Genomic DNA, 22677 nt, shown 5'->3' with positions numbered 1-22677 from the left:
CATTTATGGATAACTAGGTTAGGAGAGCGTTCCTCTTAGTGCTCAAGGCAAAAAATACAAGGTATGTTAAAATAATTTTTACATTCTATAAGGAAAGACAGACTTTGAAACGGAGTGACTGTTTTAAAAACCGCAAACCAAGATTTAGCCAGAATGTTCAAGATTGACAGGTTTTGATGGAGTGAAATCTTCACTGGCAACAAAATTAAAAATCATAATCTTACGGATGCCCCTTATTTTTTACCAATGTGAAGAAAGGAAACATGATTGCAAGGTACAGTGCACACTGACAGGCTAAAATGAGAAATTATGAACGATATAAGTAACCAAAATGTTTCCTGTTGAAACATAAAAACGTTTCCAAATTGATTCAACTTGTAATATGTCTCTTAGAAGTGAGAAGTTGTTTTAGTTCTGTGGACTGTTGAATTGTCCTTTACATAAATATTTCCTCTATCTTAAAACAAAACAAACCGGCTTCTGAATGGCATTGACCCCTTCAGTGTGGGAAAGTAGTCTTGGCAAACTTGTTTCCAAGGCTCCCTCCAAGGTGATTCATTCCATCAAGTCTATCATATCTCCAAATCTACATGTCAAACTTCAGGATTTCGTTTTTTCAGTTCCTTCTCAAGTCTATCTACTTCATCTCCTAAAGTATCAATCATATTTTCTCCATGTTTAAGCATAAAGGTCTCTAGTTCTTCAGGAGTCTTCACTTCTTGAATTTCTTGTAGCATTTGGTCAAAATCTTGTTTTTCCAAATATGATCTTGTAACAACTTGTCCATCGAAATCTACTTCTGCCTTAAATCTTACTTTCCCTAATCCTAGATCTGTGGTTTTAACATCATGAATTGCCCTTACTGATGGGTCGTTCTCCAGGAGTTCAAGTAAGAACAAGTTGTACTTGTTCTGGCTGGATGGATCGCCCTAAGAGTGCTTCTGTGTTAGTGTAGATGAGGAATGCTGAGACCACACCTAATAAGGTGCCCACACCCAAAGAACCTAGGCTGTCATACAGTGGATTGCCTGTTATAGAAGTAAGGACCATACAAGTGGCTGCTATTGTCACTCCCAATACTGCTGCAGTATCCTCCAATAATATAACATTTGTACTAGGATCACGACTTTCCGTTACATACTTGTAAAATGACATTCCTTTGGCCCGAGCACACTTACGAAGCTCATTTACAGCAACAAGGCTGGGGCAGGGGAAGCAGGTGCTGAGAATCCTGGTTCCTGCTGAGGGGAGCCTCTGTCTGGGGGGAGGTCGTGGCTTTATTGCTCTGTGGGGTTAACTCCCTGTTCATTAAAATTAACCAACTACGGTGAGGATGTGGGGAAAAGGGAACCCTCCCACACTGTTGGTGGGAATGTAAATTGGTGCAGTCACTGTGGAAAACAGTATGTTATTGAACTTCTTGTTTCAGTAATTCTTCTTGTGTAGTATTTTTCCTAAAATGACTGGTAATTTTTTTGTTTAAAGTCTAGGCCTGCTGATATTAATGATGATCTGAGTTTGAACCTTTCAGGTGATGACCCGTGAAGCTTGACAATGACTTTAATCAAGAAGGCAGAACTATGTGCTAAAGAGAGTGTGGTCCTCATGATACTACAGAGCCCTGACTGCAGCTCTGCCTGAAATTGGTACTAACATGGCCTTTTCAAAAATGCAAGCAAAAAAAAAACCAAAACAGAAAAAACCCTGTTTGCTGCTTAAGCAAGAAAGAATCAGGTTTAAGTCACTGGCAGCCAGGAGTGACTTATAAAACTATCTTCTCCAAGCTTTTTGGAATTTTTGCCTCCCGTCTGGCACCTGTTACCATGACAACTGTGCATTCTGTAATGAGCTGGTCCCATGAGTAAAGGAGGTGAAGAGGCAGCTTATGGTATTCGTCACCTGAAGCTTTATCAACTGTAGTGTTTTGAGATTAGATTCTCTAGCCATTACAGACTTCCAGATGTTTCGAAGATCCCAAATGACCAGATGTTACCCTTAAAAAGGACAGCCTATCTGAGGAGAATTTAAACCCCATGTGCACGGGGAGCAGTACAGAAAGAATCAGAAAAAGTGTGTCCACACTGTCCTGGGACATCTTCCTTATTTCCTAGGTGTGAAGACTCTGATTTAGGATTTCCCCCTTATTCCTGAGGTGTCTGCTCTAGCCTGGGATGTCTCCCTAATTACCCATGTGTGTCTACCCTGACCTGTGGCCTCTGCCCTAATTCCCCACATGTGTCTGCTTTGATCTGGATGTCACCCTAATACCACCCTTTGTCTCCCCTGAATAAGATTTCTCCCAAATCACCCAAGTATGTCTAAGCTTACCTGGGATGCCTCCCTATTTCCCCAGAAGTGTCTACTCTAACCTGAAATTTCTCCTTAATTCCCCAACTGCTTTACTCTTTCTGGGATGCCTCTCTAGTTCCCCAGGTGTGTCAACCCAACCTAGAATGGTTTCATAATTCCCCAGGTGTGACTACTTCAACCTGGGCTATTTCTCTAATTCCCTAGTTGTGTCTACACTGACCTGATATGGCTCCCTAATTTCCCGGGTTCATCTACAGTGAAGTGGGATGTGTGTATAATTCTACAGGCATATTTACCCAGATCTGTGATGTTCCTTACTTCCCAGTGTGACTACCTGACCTGGGAGGTCTTGCTAATTCCCCAGATGTTTCTACTATGACCTTGGATGCCTCCCTAATAATCCAGTTTTACCTACACTGACCTTGCATGTCTCCCTAATTCCCCAGATGTGTTTACCCTGACCTGGGATGTCTCTTTAATTCCCAGGTATGTCTACTATTACCTGGGATATCTCTCTTATTCCCCAAGTGCATGTACACTGAACTGGGAAGTCCCTTTATTTTCTGAGTTGTGGTTTCTGACTGTGGTTATTTCCATGATTTTCAGGAATGTCTACTCTGACAAAGGATGTCTCCCATATTCCCCAAGTGTGTCTTTCCTGATGTGAGATGTCTCCCTAATTCACAAGGTGTGTATGCTCCGACCTGGAATAGCTCCCTACTTTTCCATGTGTTTCTACCTGGTCCTGAGATGTCTCCCCTGAACTGTCTTCTTTTTAATCTTTGTGTGTCTACACTGACCCAGGGCGCCTCCCTAATTTTTCAGACACATCTACACTGACCTAGAATGTCTCCCTTATTTCCCACGGGTGTTCTCTCTGACATGACAGATCTCCCTAATTTGGATGTGTGTACTCTGACCTGGGATTTCCTAATTCATGGGTGTGTCTACTTTACCTGGGTTGTTTCCGTAATTGCTCTGGTGCTACTATTTTGCCCTGGGATGTCTCCCTAATTCCATGGGTCTGTCCACACTGACTTTGTGTATCTCCCTTATTCCCACATGTTTCTACACTGAACTGGTATGTTTCTATAATGCCCCAAGGGCTTCTACCCTGATTTTGGATGTCTTCCTAATTCCCCACTTTGTCTAAACTAAACAATGATGTCTCCTTAATTCTCCAGATGTGTCTTCTCTGAACAAGTTACACACCTTAAGATATGGATGTGTCTACTGTCTTCTGGGAAGGCTCCTATGTTCCTCAGGTGTGTCTACCCTGACCTGGCAAGCCTATCTTGTTTCCCAGGTGTGTCTGCTCTCACCTAGGATGTTACTAAATTTCCCCAGGTGTATCTATACCTGGGATGTCTCCCCAGTTCCCCAGGTGTGTTTACGTTGACCTGGGAAATCTTCCTGATTCCCCAATATGTCGACTCTGATCTGCTCTTATACCCTTATTCTTCAGAAGTGTCTACACTGACCTGGGAGGTTTCCCTAGTCCCTCCAGTGTGCCTACACTTACACGTAATGTCTCCCTTATTCCCCATGTGTTTTTGCTGACCTGTATTTCTATGAAACCTCAAGGATGTCTCTTCTGACATGGGATATCTCCTTAGGTACTCAGGATTGTCTACTTTTGCCTGGCATGTCTTCTTAATTCCCCAGCTATGCCTACCCTGACATTGAATGTTTCCCGTATTCCTCAGACTTGCTTACTCTGGCCTGGGATTTTTCCTAATTATCCAGATGTGTCTACACTGACCTGCAATTTCCCCCTTATTTCCCAGGTGTGTCTACTTTGACCAGTGATGTCTCCTTAATTCCCTAGGTGTGACTCACTGACCTGGATGTTTCCTTAAATACCCTGGTGTGTCCACTGTGTCCTAGGATGTCTCTCTGATGACCTAGGCACGTCTACCTTGACCTGAAAGCTTTCTTAATTTCCCAAGTGTGTCTACTGTGACCTGGGGTAACTCTACTTCCTCAGGGGTGTCTACTCTGACCGTGAATGGTTCCCTAGTTCCCTGGAGTTTCTTCTCTGTCATGGGTTAACAGCCTAATTACCCATGTGTGTCTACACAGACTGAGATGACTCATTAGCTTCCCAGGTGTGTTTACTCTGACCTGGATAACTCCCTAGTCCTTCCTGTGTCTATATTGACTTGGGATGTCTCCTTAGTATACCGTGTGTGTATAAACTGACCTGGGTTGTGTTGCTAATTCACTCAGTGTGCATATCTGGCCTGGGATGTCTTCCCAGTTTCCCAATTGTGTCTACACTGATGCAGATGTCTCTAATTGCACAGGTTTGTCTACACTAATTTGGGATCGCAGTAATGATCCAGGTGAGTCTACTTTGACCTGGGATAGCTCCCTAATACTCCAGGTGCGCCATGTGGGTTGTCTCTCGAATCCCCCAGGTGTGTCTATGCTCACCTGGGATGTCTCAGTAATTCCCTAAATGTGTACACTGACCTAGAATGTTTTCCTAATTCCCTGGTTTGTCTACCCTGACCTGGTCTGACCGCCTAATTTCCAAGAATTTCCCAACTCTGACCTGGGATGTCTTCTAGTTCTCTAGGTGTGTCCTTTGACCTTGGATGCCTCAGGTATCTACACTGATTGGGATTGTTTCCAAATGTGTCTACTGGGATATGAGTTTTATCCCTTATTCCCTATTTTTCTACACTGACCAGGGATATATTCCTAATTACCAGGATGTGTTTACACTGACCTGGGATGTGTCCCTAATTCCCCAGGTTTGTATACTGTGTCCTAGAATCTTTTTCATATTGTGCATATTTGTGAGTTTTGACTCACTACTACCCCAGTTTTGACTATTCTGACTGAGATATCTCCCTACTTCCATATGTATGTCTAACCTGATCTGGGATACAACAGTTGTAATCCAGATGTGTCTACAGTGACCTGTGACATCTCTCTATATCCCTACTTGTGTCTATATTGACCTGTGATGTCTTCCTAATTACCTAGTTGTGTCTACCCTGACCTGGGATGTATCCTCATTTTCTCAGATTTGTCTACCTTAGCCTGAGATGTCTCCATAATTCCTGAGTTGCATCTACAACTCTGTATCCCCAGATACGTCTATTTATCTGTGGTATATACCTAATTACCTAGGTGTATCCACGTTGACCAGTCATGTCTCACTAATTCTCTAAATGTGTCTACTCTTGATGTGGCATGACTTCCTAATTCTCTATTGTGTGTAATCTGACCTGAGGTGTCTCTAATACTTCAATGTGTCTAATTTGTCCTGAGATGTCTCCCTAAATCCTCAGGTGTGTCTATCCTGACCTTGGATGTTTCCCTAATTCTCCATGCGTTTCTGCTCTGACCTAGTATGTTCCTAATTACCTAGGTAAGTCTACACTGACCAGGGATGTCTCCCTAATTCCCTTAGTGTGTCTACTTAGACCTGCAACGTCTCCTTAATTCCCAGGGCTGTTGACCCTTATCTTGTATGTATCCCCAATTCTTCAGGTGTCTTTACATTGACCTGTGATGTTTCTCTCATTCACCAGATGTGTCCACCCTAATTTTGGATATCTGCCTAGTTATCCTGATGCGTCTACACTGAACTGGGATGTCTTTCTAATTCATCAGCTGTGTCTACTTTGACCGATGAATTATCCCTGATTACCCAAGTGTATGTGTCTATTCTGAGCTTGGATAGCTCCCTAATTCCCCAGGTTGTTTATCCTGACCTGGGATGTCTCACTACTTTCCCAGGTTTCTCTTCTCAGACCTGGGATTTCTTCCTAATTCCCCAGATCTGTCCAAACTTATTTGGGTTATCTCCCTAATTTCAAAGATATTTCTCCCCTGATATTGGTTGTCCCCCTAATAACAGTTTTGTCTATCTTGACTTGGGATGTCTCACAAAGTCCCTAGAATTTCATACCTGATTTGAGATGTCTCCGTAATTCCCCAGTTGTGTCTACCCTGATGTTGGTTGTCTTTCTAAATTTTCAGGTTTTTCTACCATGACCTGTTTCCCTAATTCCCCAGGTGTGTTTACCCAGACCTGGGATGTAGCTTAATTGTTTAAGGGTGTCTATATTGACCTTTGCTGTCTTCTTAATTCCCCAGGTGTGTCTACTCTGAACTGGTAAGTCTCTCATTCCCCAGTGTGTTTACTTGATCTGGAATGGCTCCCTAAAACCTCTGTAATATCTACACTGACCAAAGATGTTTCCCTAATTCTCCAGTTGTGCCCACACTGAACTTGGGTAACTCCTGAATTCCTTGAGTGTCTATATTTAGCTGGGATGTTTATTGATGTTTGCCTAATATCTTAGGTTGTCAACCTTTTTTTTTTTTTTTTTTTTTTTTTTTAAGTAGAAGGAAGGATTTTTTTTTTTTTTTTTTTAAATTTTTGGCTGTGTTGGGTCTTCGTTTCGTGCGAGGGCTTTCTCTAGCTGTGGCAAGTGGGGGCCACTCTTCACCGCAGTGCACGGGCCTCTCACTGTCGCGGCCTCTCTTGTTGCGGAGCACAGGCTCCAGACGCGCAGGCTCAGTAATTGTGGCTCACGGGCCTAGTTGCTCCGCGGCATGTGGGATCTTCCCAAACCAGGGCTTGAACCCGTGTCCCCTGCATTGGCAGGCAGATTCTCAACCACTGCGCCACCAGGGAAGCCCAGGTTGTCAACCTTGACCAGGTATGTCTACATAATAAACCATATGTGTCTACCCTGACCTGGGATCTCTCTCTAGTTCCCCAGTTTGATTTACCCTGTCTTGAGATGTCTTCCTCATTCCCCAGGTGTGTCAACACTGACATTATATGTCTCCCAAATTCACTAAGTGCATCTTCTCTGACTGGCATGTATCCTTATTTCTCAATAGTGTCTATGCTGACATGAGATGTCTCCCTTTCCCCCAAATATGTCTGCTGTGACCTAGAATGTGACCCTAATTCCCCATCTAACTATGACTTTGGATGTCTCCCTAGTTCTCCAGTGAGTCTAGTGACATATAATGTCTCTTAATTCCCTCAGGAGTGTATCTACTGACTTGTCTCCATATCTCCCCAGTTGTGTCCATTCTAGTCTGAAATTCTACCTGTTTCCCCAGATGTGTCTTCTTTGACCTGGGTGTTTCTCAAATTCTCCCAGTCTACTCTGATTTAGAATGTCTAATTCCCCAAGAGTGTCTCCCCTAACGTGGGATGTTAACCCTTTTCCCTGATGTGTGTCTGTAGTGATCTGGGCTATCTCCCTTAAATCTCCAGGTGTACCATTTACGATCCGGATGTCTCATTTTGAGATATGGCTACACTGCCTGGGATGTCCCCTTGTTTCCTAGGTATGTCTACTGTGTCATGATGTATCTTCATAGGTCCAAAGGTGTGTTTACACTGACCTCAGATGGTTCCCTAATTCCTCAGGTGAGTCTACACTGACCTGGGATGTCTCTCTATTTCCTCTGGTGTATCCTCTCTGACCTGGGATATCTACATAAGTCCCCAGGTGTTTCTGCTCTAACCTGTTTTTTTCCCCCTCTATTTGCAAAGATGTGTCTACCCTGAAATGGAATGTCTCCTTGGTTTTCCAGTGTGTCAGACTTGTCCTGTGATATCTCTCTAGGTGTTTTGATTTACAACTCTTAGCTGGAATGTTGCTCTAATTCTCTGGGTGTGTCTATTCAAACTAAGATAACGCCCTTATTCCCCAGGTGTGTCTTCCCTGCTCTGGCCTTCTCAACAGTGCCCCAGTTGTGTAACTACTGGCCTGGGATATATATACTTAATTCCCTAATGAATCTAAGTTGACTTGAGATGTGTCCCTAACTCGCCAGGAGTGACCATTCTGACCTAGGGTTTTACCCTATTTGTCTAGGTGTGTCTACTCTGAACTGTGATGTCTCCCTAATTTTCCAAATGTTTCTTCTTTTACCTGGGAAATCTCTGTATTCCCCAGGTATGGCTTGTTTGAATTTGTTACTCTCCTTACTTACCCAGGTGTGTCTATATTGATCTGGAGAGTCTCAGTTTTCCAGGTGTGTCTCCACTAGCCCTAGGTGACCTCCTAAATCTCTAGTGTGTCTACACTGATCTGGGATGTATACCTAATTTCTCAGGTGTCTGTTATGACATGGTACACTATCTAATTTTCCAGTAGTGTCTACCTTGATCTGGTGTGTCTCCATAATTTCTAAGGTGTACAGTGACCTCTACTGTCTCTATAATTTCCACTCTCATCTTGATGTCTCCCTATTTCTACATGTTTGTCTACTCTGAGATGTCTTTCTTATTCACCATGTGTCTCTACTGTAACCTGGGATGTCTCCTAATTCAACAAGTGTCTTTACCCTGACTTGGGATATATCCCAAATTCCCCAGGTGTTTCTATCCTGACCTGGGATGTTTCCATAATTGCTCAGGTGTGTCTGTACTAGCCCTGGATACTTCTCTAATTCCTCAGGTACGTCTACCCTGATTCTGGATGTCTGCCAACCCCCAGGTATGTCTACACTGAATTGGGATGTCTCTCTAATTCCCCAGGTGTGTCTACTCTTACCCAGCATGTCTCCCTATTCCCTAGGGGGGGTCTATACGTAATGGGGTTCTCTCCTTAATCCCCCGGGTTCATCTACTTGAACCTATCACATCTTTCAAGTTCCCCAGGTATATCTACACTGACCTGGAGTGTCCCCCAATACTCTAGTTTTGAGAATACTGGCTTGGGATGTCTCCCTAATTCACAAGGTGTTTCTACTTTGACCTGGGATTTTTCTCTAGTCACTAGGTGTGTCTGTCTTGAACTTGGATGTATCCCTGATTACCCAGGTATTTCTGTAGTAACCTTGGATATCTCCCTAATACCAAAGGTGTGTCTAGTCTGGCTTGGGATGTCTTATCCCCAGGTATGTCTTCACTGGCCTGGGATGATTCCCTATTTTCCCAGATGTGTCAACCCTGATTCTGTTTTTGGAGAGACAGCAGTGAATGGTCTTGAAGCAGACTCTTAGTTTCCTGCCCAGGAATTGAACCTGGATAGCCTGATTGAAAACCAGGAATCCTAGCCACTGGTCCACCAGGGACTAGAGGCTAGAGACAAAGTTGCACTGGCTCTTGCCCCATTTGAAAGATGCATTTCTCAAAGAGGCAAAAACTGCAAAAACAGGTACAAAATTTATTATCAGGGACATAGCACAACATGTAGGAGAGCACACAGAGAAACAGTTTATTTAAGACAGAAGCAAGGCAGAGAAGTGGTGTGGGCATTCTCCCTAATGAGGAGGAACGCAATAAAGAGGTGGTTAAATCATTTATATAGGGGCAGTTCTTCTGGGCCTTTGTGTATCTTTGACCAGTTATCTTCTTTCTTCTCCACACCTGACATGTCCTAGGTCTCTCCCAATATGCGTGTGCATATTTTTGCCAAGATGGATCCAGCATAGAGGCCTGTGGGAGGCGTGACAACGCCTATTACGGGATGGCACCCCCGCCCTTTTTGACCCCTGAGGAGCCTTCCTACGCATGTACAGTCAGGGAGGTTTCCTTGACCTCAGGAGTGGCAGATGTGGTCGTCTTATCTCTTTACTCCAGCAGGGCTCAGTTCCTGCCATTAACTTTATTCTTGGAGTGTCCGGGGAAAACAAAGCTCCAATTTACTCTGCTTGACCGACACCAGCTTCTCTGCCCAGGGGCCCATTTACTTCTTACCTCAATTCTGGTTCATCTCTCTAATTACCCTGGTGTGTCTATACTCACCTGGGATATCTAATATCTGTTCTGACCTAGAATGTTTCATTAATGCCCTAGATATGTCTACACTGACAAGGAAGACTCTCTAGTTCCCCAGGTGTTTCTACCCTGACCTGGAATGGCTCCCTAATTCTTTAGGTGTGTCTACACAGAACTGGAATGTTTCACCAAATTTTCAGGTGCATCTATCCTAATTTTGATGCCTGCCTAAATACGCTTGTGTGTCAGCAGTAAACTAAGATGTCTGATTCCACAGATTTGTCTTCTATGACCTGTGATGTCTTTTTATTTCCCCAAGTGTGTCTTCCCCAACAAGGAATGTCTTCTCTCTTCCACTGAAATGTCAATCATAACCAGGGATGTCACCTTAACTCCCCAAGTGTAACTATTCTGAGCTGGATTATCTCTCTAGTTCACCAGGTGTGTCTACCCTTACCTGGCATGTGTCCTTTTTTTTCTTCCCCATATGTCTCTATTCTGACCTCAGATATCTCTCTAAATCCCCAGATGTGTCTACACTGGCCTGGGAAGTCTCCTTTATTCCCCAGTTGTATTATCAATAATGTCTCACCTAATTCCTCAGGTATGTCTACACTGAACTGGTATATCTCCCTCTTTCCTAAGATGTGTTTACACTGATGTGAGATGTCTCCCTTATTCCATATGAGTTTCTATCTTGACCTGGGATGTCACAATAATTTCCCAGGTGTGTCTCCCCTAACCTTTAATGTCTTGCTAATTCTCCCAGCTTGTCAACCCTGACTTGGGATGTCTCCGTTATTCCCCAGTTATGCCTACTCTGACCTGAGTTGTTCCATTAATTTCCTTGGTGTATCTACCTTGACCTTAGATGTCTCTCTATTTCCACAGGTGTCTTACCTCTCACCTGTGACGACTCCCTAGTTCCCCAGGGATGTCCACCTTATTGTAGGATGTCTCCTTTGTTCTGCATGTTTAACTGCCCTGATCTGTGGTGTCTCCCTCCTTCACCTGATGTGTCTATACTAACCTGAGATGTCTTTCTAATCCCAGGTATGTCTACTATTAAAAGTAAATTTAGTGAATTTTTCTTTATACGAATATTTTATTGAGTGAGAAGAAAAGTTTTTGTAAACAGGGAAACGTCCAAATTGAAATGGCGAAGAAACTTGACTCTCAGTAGTTACAGATAGCTTATAAAGCATGAACGTGAAAGTACATTCATTGTTTTCTATTGTGCTTGGTTACCAGACACTTACATCTCTTTTCATTACATGAGCTTACTTGATTGTAGCTGATTAGCTTGAAAGCTGTAATGTCATTCTGACATGAATAAGCTTGAGTTTTGTTCAAAATCAGAGCCAGAATTTCTGGAATCAGGACAGTTTTAAATTTTGGTTACATAACTATGAGTCTTTTTTAAAAATTGAAGTATAGTTGATTTAAATATTGCACTAGTTTCAGATGTACAACATGGTGATTCATTATTTTTTATAGATTATAATTCATTTAAAGTTATTATAAACTAATGGCTGTATTTCCCTGCACTGTACAATATACCCTTGTAGCTTATTTATTAACACAGTAGTTTGTACCTCTTAATCCCCTACCCCTATCTTGCCCCTCCCCCATTCCCTCTCCCCACTGGTAACCACTAGTTTGTTCTATGTATCTGTGAGTCTCTTTCTGTTTTATTATATTAATTTGTTTTATTTTTTAGTTTCCAGATATAAGTCATTACATACATTATTTGTCTTTCTCTGTTTGACTTATTTCACTAAGCATAATACCCTCTAGGTCCATTCATGTTGTTGCAAATGGCAGAGTAATATTCCGTGCTATATATCTATCTATATACATGTATATATGTATATATATATATATACTATACACTAGATATATATAATAAGTGCTATAAATACCATATACATATATATATCACATCTTTTTTATCTATTCATCTGTTAATAGACGTTTAGGTTGCTTTCATATCTTGGCTATTGTAAATAATGCTGCTATGAACATTGGGGTGTGTATATCTTTTTAAATTAGTGTTTTCATTTTCTTCAGATATATACCCAGGAGTGGAATTGCTGGGTCATATGGTAGTTCTATTTTTAGTTTTTGAGAAACCTCCATACTATTTTCCATAGTGGTTGCACCAATTTACATTCACACCAACAGTGTACTAGGGTTCCCTTTTCTCCATATCCTTGCCAACATTTTTTATTTGTAGACTTTTTGATGACAGCCATTCTGACAGGTGTGAGGTGGTAGCCATTGTGGTTTTGATTTGTCTTTCTCTGATGATTAGCAATATTGGCCATCTGTATATCTTCTTTGGAAAAATGTCTTTCAGGTCTTCTGTCCATTTTTAAGTTGGGTCGTTTGTTTTTTTTGATATTGAGTTGTATGAGCTGTTTATATATTTTTGGATATTAGCCTCATACCAGTCATATCATTTGCAAATATTTTTTCCCATTCAGTAAGCTGTCTTTCATTTTGCCAATGGCTTCCTTTCCTGTGCAAAAGATTTTAAGTTTAATTAGGTCCCATTTGTTTATTTGCACTTTTGTTTCCTTTGCCTTAGGGGACATATCCAAAAATTTTGCTATGATTTATGTCAAAGAGTGTTCTGCCTATGTTTTCTTCTAGGAGTTTTATGGTTTCTATCTTACATTTAGGTCTTCAAGCATTTTGAGTTTATTTTTGTATATAGTGTAGAAAATGTTCTAATTTCATTCTTTTACATGTAGCTGTCCAATTTTCCCAGCACCGCTTATTGAAGAGACTGTCTCAAGGTATTTTCTGATTTCTTTGATTTATTTCATTGACCCATTGATTTTTTAGTATTATGTTGTTTAGTCTCCACATGTTGTGTTTTTCCCAGTTTTCTTCCTGTAATGATTTCTAGTTTCATACCATTGTGGTCAGAAAAAAATGCTTGTTATAATTTCTATCCTCTTAAATTTGTTGAGACTTCTTTTGTGGCCTAGCATGTGATCTATCTTGGAGATCATTCCACGTGTACTTGAAAAGAATGTGTACCTGTTGTCTTTGGGTGGAATGTCTTGTAGATATCTATTAAGTCCTACTGGTCTAATGTGTCATTCAAGACCACAGTTTCCTTATCGATTTTCTGTCTGGATGATCTGCCCATTGAAGTAAGTGGGGTGTTTTTTTAAAAAATTTATTTATTTATTTATTTATTTTTGGCTGTGTTGGGTCTTCGTTGCTGCATGCAGGGTTTCTCTAGTTGCGGCGAGCAGGGGCTACTATTCATTGGTGTGTGGGCTTCTCATTGAGGTGGCTTCTCTTGTTGCAGAACATGGGCTCTAGGCGTGTGGGCTTCAGTAGTTGTGGCACATGGGCTCAGTAGTTGTGTCTTGCAGGCTCTAGAGCACAGGCTCAGTAGTTGTGGCACACGGGCTTAGTTGTTCCGTGGCATGTGGGATCTTCTTGGACTAGGGCTCGAACCTGTGTCCCCTGCATTGGCAGGTGGATTCTTAACCACTGTGCCACCAGGAAAGTCCCATAATTGGGGTGTTAAAGTCCCCTACTATTATTGTACTACTGGCAATTTCTCCCTTTATGTCTGTCAATGTTTGCTTTATATTTAGGTGCTCCTATATTAGGTGCAAATATGTTAATAAGTGTTATATCCTCTTCTTATAAGGACCCTGCTATCATTTTATAATGCCCTTCATTGTGTTTTGTTATAGACTCTGTTTTAATGTCCATTTTGTCTTATATGAATATTGCTCTCCCCACTTTCTTGTCGTTTCCATTTGAATAAGATAATTTTTCCCATCCCCTCACTTTTAGTCTGTGTGTGTCTTTAGTTCTTAGGTGAGTCTCTTGTAAGCAGCCTATAGATGGGTTTTGGTTTTTATCCAATCAGCCAATCTATGTCTTTTGATTGGAATATTTAGTCCATTGACATTTAGAGTGATTATTGTTAGGTATGTACTTATTGCAATTTTGTTACTTGTGTTTTAGTTGTTTCTGTAGTTCTTTAATGACCTTTTCTTCTTCTTTTAGTTTCTTCCCTTGTGGTTTGATTATTTTCTTTAGTAGTATGCTTGAGTTCCTTTCTCTCTAGTTTTTGAGTATCTTTTGTAGGCTTCTGATTTGTGGTTACCATGTGGTTCATATATATTGCCCTAAACCTACTTGTTTTAAACTGGTAGTCAATTAAGTTCAAAAACATTCTAAAATATCTACACTTTTTTTTTTAACTTCCCTCTGTGGACATCTGAAGATCATGAACCAGAATCTCAGTAGGTTCTTCTGATGATTCTTGTTCATGTAGTTTTTGTTGTTCGATTCACATGGGGATCATTTGATTAGTCAGTGACTGCTGAAAAGCACTGAGGACGCATGAGAAAATACAACACAAAAGGGATATTATTAATATGATTAATAGGAGGATAATATCAAGTGTTTGAAAAAATACTCCAAAGCCAAGGTGTGCATTTGCCCAAATTTAAACAACTAAAATATCAAATGGAGAACTACCATATGACCCAGCAATCCCACTACTGGGCATATACCCTGAGAAAACCATAATTCAAAAAGAGTCATGTACCACAATGTTCATTGCAGCTCTATTTACAATAGCCAGGACATGGAAACAACCTAAGTGTCCATCGACAGATGAATGGATAAAGAAGATGTGGCACATATATACAATGGACTATTACTCAGCTATAAAAGGAAACGAAATTGAGTTATTTGTAGTGAGGTGGATGGACGTAGAGTCTGTCATACAGAGTGAAGTAAGTCAGAAAGAGAAAAACAAATACTGTATGCTAACACATATATATGAAATCTAAAAGAAAAAATGGTTATGAAGAACCTAGGGGCAGGACAGGAATAAAGATGCAGACATAGAGAATGGACTTGCAGACATGGGGAGGGGGAAGGGTAAGCTGGGACAAAGTGAGAGAGTGGCATGGACTTATATATACTACCAAATGTAAAATGGATAGCTAGTAGGAAGCAGGTGCATAGCACAGGGAGATCAGCTTGGTGCTTTGTGACCACCTAGGGGGCGGGATAGGGAAGGTGGGAGGGAGATGCAAGAGGGAGGAGATATGGAGATATATATAAATGTATAGCTGATTCACTTTGTTATAAAGCAGAAACTAACACACCATTGTAAAGCAATTATACTCCAATAAAGATGTTAAAAAAATATATCAAATGGGTTATAATTGGATTCAGTTTTTACTTTTCAAAGTCAATCTGCATTGTTTTGCATAATTTTTAATGGTTTCTGATTTTTCTGAGTTATTTATATCAGCAAAACATGATGTATTAGCAATAATGTATATTTCTTCTTGTTCAGATAGTAAATAGTCTAAGGCTATGCAATTGTTTAATATATAACTCTGGTAAAGAGTTTATAGATTCTTTTTTTTTTTAATTTATTTATTTTATTTATTTATTTTTGGCTGCGTTGGGTCTTCGTTGCTGCGCACTGGCTTTCTCTAGTTGCGGTGAGCGGGGCCACTCTTCGTTGCGGTGCATGGGCTTCTCATTGCGGTGGCTTCTCTTGTTGCGGAGAATGGGCTCTAGGCTCATGGGCTCAGTAGTTGTGACTTGCAGGCTCTAGAGCACAGGCTCAGTAGTTGTGGCGCACGGGCTTAGTTGCTCCGCGGCATGTGGGATCTTCCTGGACCAGGGCTCTAACCCATGTCCCCCGCATTGGCAGGCAGATTCTTAACCACTGCACCACCAGGGAAGCCCTATAGATTCTTATTGTAATTTTAGATATTTTGAAACATATAAGGTCACCCCTAACGAGTTTCAAGTCTTTAGTTAGATACACCTGGGGAATTTTGGAGAAATAATTTTTAAATTTGGACATTCCTGGGCAACTAGATCAAAACCCCAGTTTATAATAGAAACATCTTGGGAATTAGAGAAACATCCTCATCAGTATAGACACACTTGGGGAATTAGGCAGATATACCAGGTCAAAGTAACACACCCATGTTACAGGAAAACCTCACTGGTCAAAGTAGACACACCCGGGGAACCAGGTACATCTCCCAGGTAGGAATAGTAGTTTTGGGGTTTAGAGAGAAATTCTAAGTCAGGGTAGACATATCTGGGATGTAGGGGTCATACTGGGTCATATTAAACCCACCTTGGGAATTATGGAGACATCCCATGTGAGAGCAGACATACCTGGGGAATGAGGAATACAACCAAGGTCAGAGCAGACACACCTGAAAAACTAAGTAGACTAGGAATTAGAGACAATCCAGTTCAGTAGAGACATACCTGTGAAACTGGAGTGACACCCAGGTCAGGATAGACACTCCTGGCTAGAGACAATCCAGGTAAGAGTAGTCAGATGTGGAGAAAAAGAAAGACATTCTTTGTAAATGTACACACAATTGTTTATTAATTAAAGAGACATATATGTTCAGATTATACACACCAGAGTAAGTATGGAGGCATCCCTGATCAGAGGATAGAGAGCTGGGGAATTAGAAAGACATACAAGTTAAAAGTACGCACACCAGAGGAAACACAGAAATTCCCAAGGTCAGTGTGGAAATACTTCTTTCTCCAAAGAAGACATACAGTTGGCCAATAGGCACATTAAAAGATGCTCAACTTTGTTAATTATTAGAGAAATGCAAATCAAAACCACAATGAGGAAAACCTCCCACCAGTCAGAATAGCCATCATTAAAAAGTCTACAAATAACAAATGCTAGAGAGGGTATGGGGAAAAGGGAACCCTCCTACACTGTTGGTGGGAATGTAGATTGGTGCAGCCACTATGGAGAACAGTATGGAGGTTCCTTAAAAATCTAAAAAAGAGTTGCCATATGATCCATCAATCCCATCCTGGGCATATATCCAGAGATATAGAAAAGATACATGCACACCAATGTTCATAGCAGCACTATTTACAATAGCCAAGACATGAAACAACCTAAAAGTCAATCAACAGAGGAATGGATAAAGAAGATGTGGTACATATATATGGAGTGGAATACTACTGAGCCATAAAAAGAATGAAATAATGCCATTTGCAGCAACATGGATGGACCTGGAGATTATCATACTAAGTCAGAGAAAGGCAAATGTCACATGATATCAGCTATATGTGGAACCTGAAATATGATACAAATGAACTTATTTACAAAACAGAAATAGACTCACAGACATAGAAAACAAACTTATGGTTACCAAGGGGGAGGGGTGGTGGGAGGGATAAATTAGGAGTTTGGGACTAGCAGATACGAACTACTGTATATAAAATAAACAACAGGGACCTACTGCATAGCACAGGGAACTATAGTCAATAGCCTGTAATAACCTATAATGGAAAAGAATCTGAAAAATAATATATATATATATGTAACAGAACCATTTTTCTGTACACCAGGAACTAGCACAACATTGTAAATCAACTATACTTCAATTAAAAAAAAATGCATCTAATGAGTAAGGTGTGGGCTCCAAGCAGAACCCCATGTTGATACCCAATGAAGGGTAAGCAAGTAACAGCAGACGTTTCCCAGAGCCCTCTCCCAGCCTCAGCCCACGTCCTCTACACTTCTGGGAACATGGGGGTTCACGGCAGCCTCGGGGTAGGTTTGCGACTCTGCAGGCAGGAGCCAGGGAAGAGCAGAATGCAGCATGTGGGCGGTCGTGCTGGGACCCAGCACGGCTGATGCCGGGGGGACGAGGTGCGGAGCTCTGAGACACCCGCCCCTCCTGCAGCTCACCTCGGGAGTTCTGATCCTCGTCCATTCCCTCCTGCCAAGTTGCTGCAGCAAAAACAACTGTGTTTCCCGCACGCTCACTGGTGCCTCCTGCTCATCTGTGGAACATAATGCACCAAGGTTCTTGCACCCCTCGACCTCCGTGGGGGCTGAGAAGCCCCTGCAGTTTGCAACTCGGGGGAATGGGCTCAGTGTGGGCGTTTATGCATCTGCCACATTGTTTTCAGCACCACTGAAAACCAGACCAAAAACAAACCAGACCAAAAAACCAAAAACAAACAAAGAAAGAAACAAAACAAAATAAATGAACAAGACAAACCAAACCAAAACAGAAACATAGATACAGAGAACAGAGTAGTGGTTACCAGAGGGAAAGGGGTTAGGCGGGCAGGGAGGGTAGAGGGCAGCAAGTGTATGGTGAGGGATGGAGACTAAAATTTTGGGGGTGAGCACACTGTAGAGTATATAGAAGTAGAAGTACAGTGTTGTACACTTGAAACTTATATAATGTGATAAACCAGTGTTACCCGATAAAACATAATTTCTTTTAAAAAAGCAGCCGGTGTGAGTGTCACAGCACCCTGGTGACAGCTGAGGGCGCACAGCCAGGGGGGGGGGGCTGGAGCTCCACTCAGTTCCTTGGGACCCCTCCATCCCCAGCACCCTCTCGGCTCTGCATTCTCCCGTCGTTCCAGCTGCCCCCGCACTGCCCTTGGGACATGGCCCGGCCTCAGGCTGCTGAGCCAGACGTGCTCATATCACAGGGGGGTGAAATGGCCTGAGGCCAGCAGACGCCAGCTTGTGAGAGCTGATTTTTACATCTTAAATTTTCAGGAACTCTATGAGCCAGTTGGTAGCTTCAAAATGAGTCCTGGGGGAAAATATCTACGCCACAGAAAACTGACAAATGCTATGAACTTCTCCCCCACCCCACAGGGGCAGTTGTTAAACACTTAGCATCACGACTCTGCCTTTAACCGTTGACAGTGTCGGGTGTGGGGTCTGACTCAGCTCCCAAGCTTTCCCAGAGACGTGGTGACACTCCCCGCTCCGGTACCGTCGCACTGAGGCCACAGACTGAGGGCCACGTGGACACCACACTTTGCTCGGCTCTGTCCCCTCCCAGCCTGGCTCCTGGTCCCTCACCAGCTCTCCCGAGAGAGCCTCTGACCGCATGGCTCATCCCCGGGTCCTCACCGCAGCATCTGCTTCTGGGGTCCAGGTCAGGCTGGCCTCCTGGACCCCACGGCCGTGCCCTCCACCAGCATGCAGCTGAGCGTGTACCACGCGTCTTTGTCATTGATGGTGATGTTTCCATTGTTCTGTGTGACTCTGCTTGGCTTTCCCCTAAGGGAGCACAGTCAACAAAAGCTAGAATATTGCAGCAAAACCTACAAGCTAAATAACGTGTTCACAGGATGGCTGTAAAGACAGTGGTGAAATTGGCTCCACAAGCAGGTACAGAGGATGGATGGTATGAAACTGGTGGTGGGAAACCAGGTGTATAAACGGAGGAATGAGACTAAGTCCCCGCCCACACCGCTAACAAAGGTGGAATCTAGGTGGATTACAAACCTACACAGGAAAGGAAATAAAATAGCAGGTTATATAGGATGCTGGTGAACATGTAGCTGGCAAGTATATTTTAAATAAATTTAAAAAGTATGAGCCAAATCGTTAAATGATTAATTTTCTTACATCTAAGTAAGGATGTCTGTTCATGAAGGGAATCATGGACAAAATTAACAGACCACTGACAGGTGGGAGAATATGTTTGTAATGCTTGAAACTGGTAAACAGTCAACACTAGGATACACAATGTAACTGTGAAAATCAACAAGAGAAAGAGAGAATTCCCACAAATGGACGTGAAGATATTAACAGATAATCATCAGCGATTGAAACCTCAGAATACTAACAAGCTTATGCCAAGATGCTCCAAATTGTTGGTCATGAGGGACATGCAAATGAACCCTGCAAAGTGATATCCATTTACACCTAATAGACTGGCAGCAATTAGGAAGCTGGCAGCTGTCAGTGTTGCCAAGGAGATGGGGACACAGGCACCCAGTGCCCGGCAGGCGGGAGGGTAGAGGGGGCAGCCGTCCTGGAGAGGAACCTGGCATTATTCAGTCAGACCAAGTACAGGAAAACGCTATTGGCAGGGGTCCCCCCTCCCCTGCCCCCAAGCACAGACCCGGGGAGATGCTGACACAGGCCCACGAGGGACGGGTAAGAGGGTGTTCTCTGAGCGTGCGTGTGGTGGCCGGGAGTTCGAGGCTTCCTGGGAAAGTGGAGGGAAAGCGTGGTGGGTGCCCGCCTCGGAGCAGGATGCAGCCCGAAAAACAAGGCAGGCACTGTGCACTTAGCAACATGAGTATCTGGTCAAAACATAATTATTTGTGGGACTTCCCTGGTGGCCCAGCGGTTAAGACTCCACGCTCCCAGTGCAGGGGGCCTGGGTTCAATCCCTGGTCAGGGAACTAGATCCCACATGCTGCAACTAAGAGCCCACATTCCAGGCTTCCCTGGACACGGGTTCGAGGTGGGAGGAGCCCCTGAGCAAGGAGGTCCAAGAAGATGCCACATGCTGGTCCAAGAAGATGCCACATGCTGCAGAGCAACTAAGCCTGCATGCCACAACTACTGAAGCCCACGCGCCTAGAGCCCGTGTTCCACAAGGAGAGGCCACTGCAATGAGAAGCCCACACACCGCAACGAGGAGTAGCCCCCGATCGCCGCAACTAGAGAAAGCGCATGCGGAGCAACAAAGACCCAACACAGCCAAGAATAAATAAATAAATAAATAAATAAATAACATAATTATTTGTAAAAATAAAGTGTCATAAACAGAATGAAATATATAACACAATGCCATCGTTATTTAAAATGTATGCCCACAAAACAGCAGTGGACATTTTACAAGAACACATTCAAATAAAAAGATAGTCATTAAACACAGTTTAAGGATTTCCTAGGAGTGAAATCTTAGGAAAGAGTCTCAATAAACACACTCAAATTAATAACATAAAAATTAAATAAAAATTAAATACCAGTAAACACAATTTTGTGATTTCCTAAGAGCAGAAGAGGAATGGATTAAAGGGGAATAAAGAAACAATCAAACCAGATGGAATCCACCTGCAGACAAATGACACGTAATCTGTGCAGTGTGATTAGTTCACCACGTTTGTCTTGAGGTCCCATAAAGAAGGTGAAGATGGAAGCAGTGAGAAAGGGGCTGTGAGACCAACAGAGGCCCCTCCAAAGTGGACATCATTCTGTTTATCCCCCATCAGCACAAGACAACAGTGTGGGCCCCGCCCCCTCAGGCCTGCCCCGCCCTTCCACCCTGGCCCCGCCCCTCAGGCCCGCCCCACCCTTCCACCCTGGCCCCGCCCCTCTGGCCTGACCCGCCCCCAGCCTGGTCCCGCCCTCACCCCCCCACCTGGGCCTTTCCCCCCTTGCACACAGCACACCTGCCATGAGCTCAAATGGTCTGGCAATGGGTGGGATGGCCTCTCCTCTGTGGGGTGCACTCCGGAGCCTTCACAGCCCTGGGTTTGCACAGGCCTGAGCAGGGGGTCCGAGGCCCCTTCACTGGTGCAAACCCAGACCCTGTGGAGGTGGGCGGGTGTGCAGCTCTAGGACCCCCGGCATTTGCTCCCTGTGTCCACTTCCCCGCTGTCCTTCCTCCCACCCACCTGTAGGAGCCCCGGGAAGAGCACCGTCCTCCTATCCCCCTCCTGGGGAGGAGCCTACAGAGATGGGGGTCCCACAGTTCCCTCCCCAGCGCCCCCAGCCCTGCACAGGTCCTCGTGCAGGGAAACATCAGGACATCGACATTCTGTGCGCAGAGACAGTTCTGAGGAGACTAAAAATGAGGGATGCTGGTTGAAGCCAGGTCAGTGGTGTCAGCGATGTTTTTCTGCATTTCTCATTGTGTTTCAATTTTGCCTCAAGTAGAAAGAGTTTAGAGTCAGGACAATGGGGCCCCATCTGCGGAGGTGGCCTTGAGAGAAGGCGAGGGGTCGGCAGGGGTGGGCGCCGGAGTGGAGGCGGTCCCCTCTCCGGGTTTCCAGGGTGGACGGTGCTGAGGGAGTGGTCGTGCCTCTGAACCTCAGGCGTTCCTTCTGTACAGCCAGCCCCATGGAGTTCACCTCCCGGGGCTCTGGGTGTCATGTCCTAACCTCTGTGGAATGCGTCCACTTTCATCCATCTGCACTGCTGCCCTCCCGAGTGCTGTCACCTTTGTCAGGTTACCTGCAGGCTCCTGACTTCCGCCCACACCCAGCCCATTCTCTGCTCGGTGGCCAGAGTCATCTTTCAAGACTGAACTGAATAAAGTCATCTCCTCGCTTAAAATCCCTTCAGTGGTTTCCCTCTGCTGCCAACCTCAAAGGCGGTAAAGGCAGGATCTAGGCAGAAAAGTGGAGGCTGGGTCACACCCGAGGTGGCAGAGCCGGGAGGGCAGGGGGTGGCTCGGGCTGGAGGGGCAGACCGTGGGTGATGGCAGAGAAGAGCCACTGCAGGGCCAGCTCCGCAAAGCTCCCGGGCAGGGGCGAGGGGGGCGGGGCCCAGGAGCAGCCTGGCCGCTGGACCACCGCCCACCGTGGAAGGACCCCTGGGGACCCCAGGACGGTGGCGGTTGGCACCAGCAGGGGTGGGAGCCCGAGGAGGGGGCTCTGCAGGGCCGCTGGGGGAGCTGGAGGGAGACCTGCTTGCTCAGGGGCCCCTCCCACCTCAGGTCCCAGTGGAGCCCCTGGGGTCAGGAGCTGGTGGGGTCCTGTGCAGGGGAGCGCGTCCACGGACCCCAGCCCCCGATGCAGAGCAGAGCAGGATGGGGGCTGGGGAGCTGTGTCAGCAGGAGATCCAAGCACTGAGGCCGACAGGGCCCTGGGATGCC

General features: G+C 44.1%; 1 pseudogene; it reads right to left on the bottom strand.

The window, feature by feature from the left end:
* Positions 1–572: 572 nt before the first annotated feature.
* LOC103012717 (proton-coupled zinc antiporter SLC30A9, mitochondrial-like) lies at positions 573–22122 on the bottom strand (annotated as a pseudogene).
* Positions 22123–22677: the final 555 nt, after the last annotated feature.

Source organism: Balaenoptera acutorostrata, chromosome 13 (genome assembly GCF_949987535.1).
Source record: "Balaenoptera acutorostrata chromosome 13, mBalAcu1.1, whole genome shotgun sequence".
In the NCBI taxonomy this organism is placed as follows: domain Eukaryota; kingdom Metazoa; phylum Chordata; class Mammalia; order Artiodactyla; family Balaenopteridae; genus Balaenoptera; species Balaenoptera acutorostrata.
This window is presented reverse-complemented; position numbering and strand designations above follow the sequence as displayed.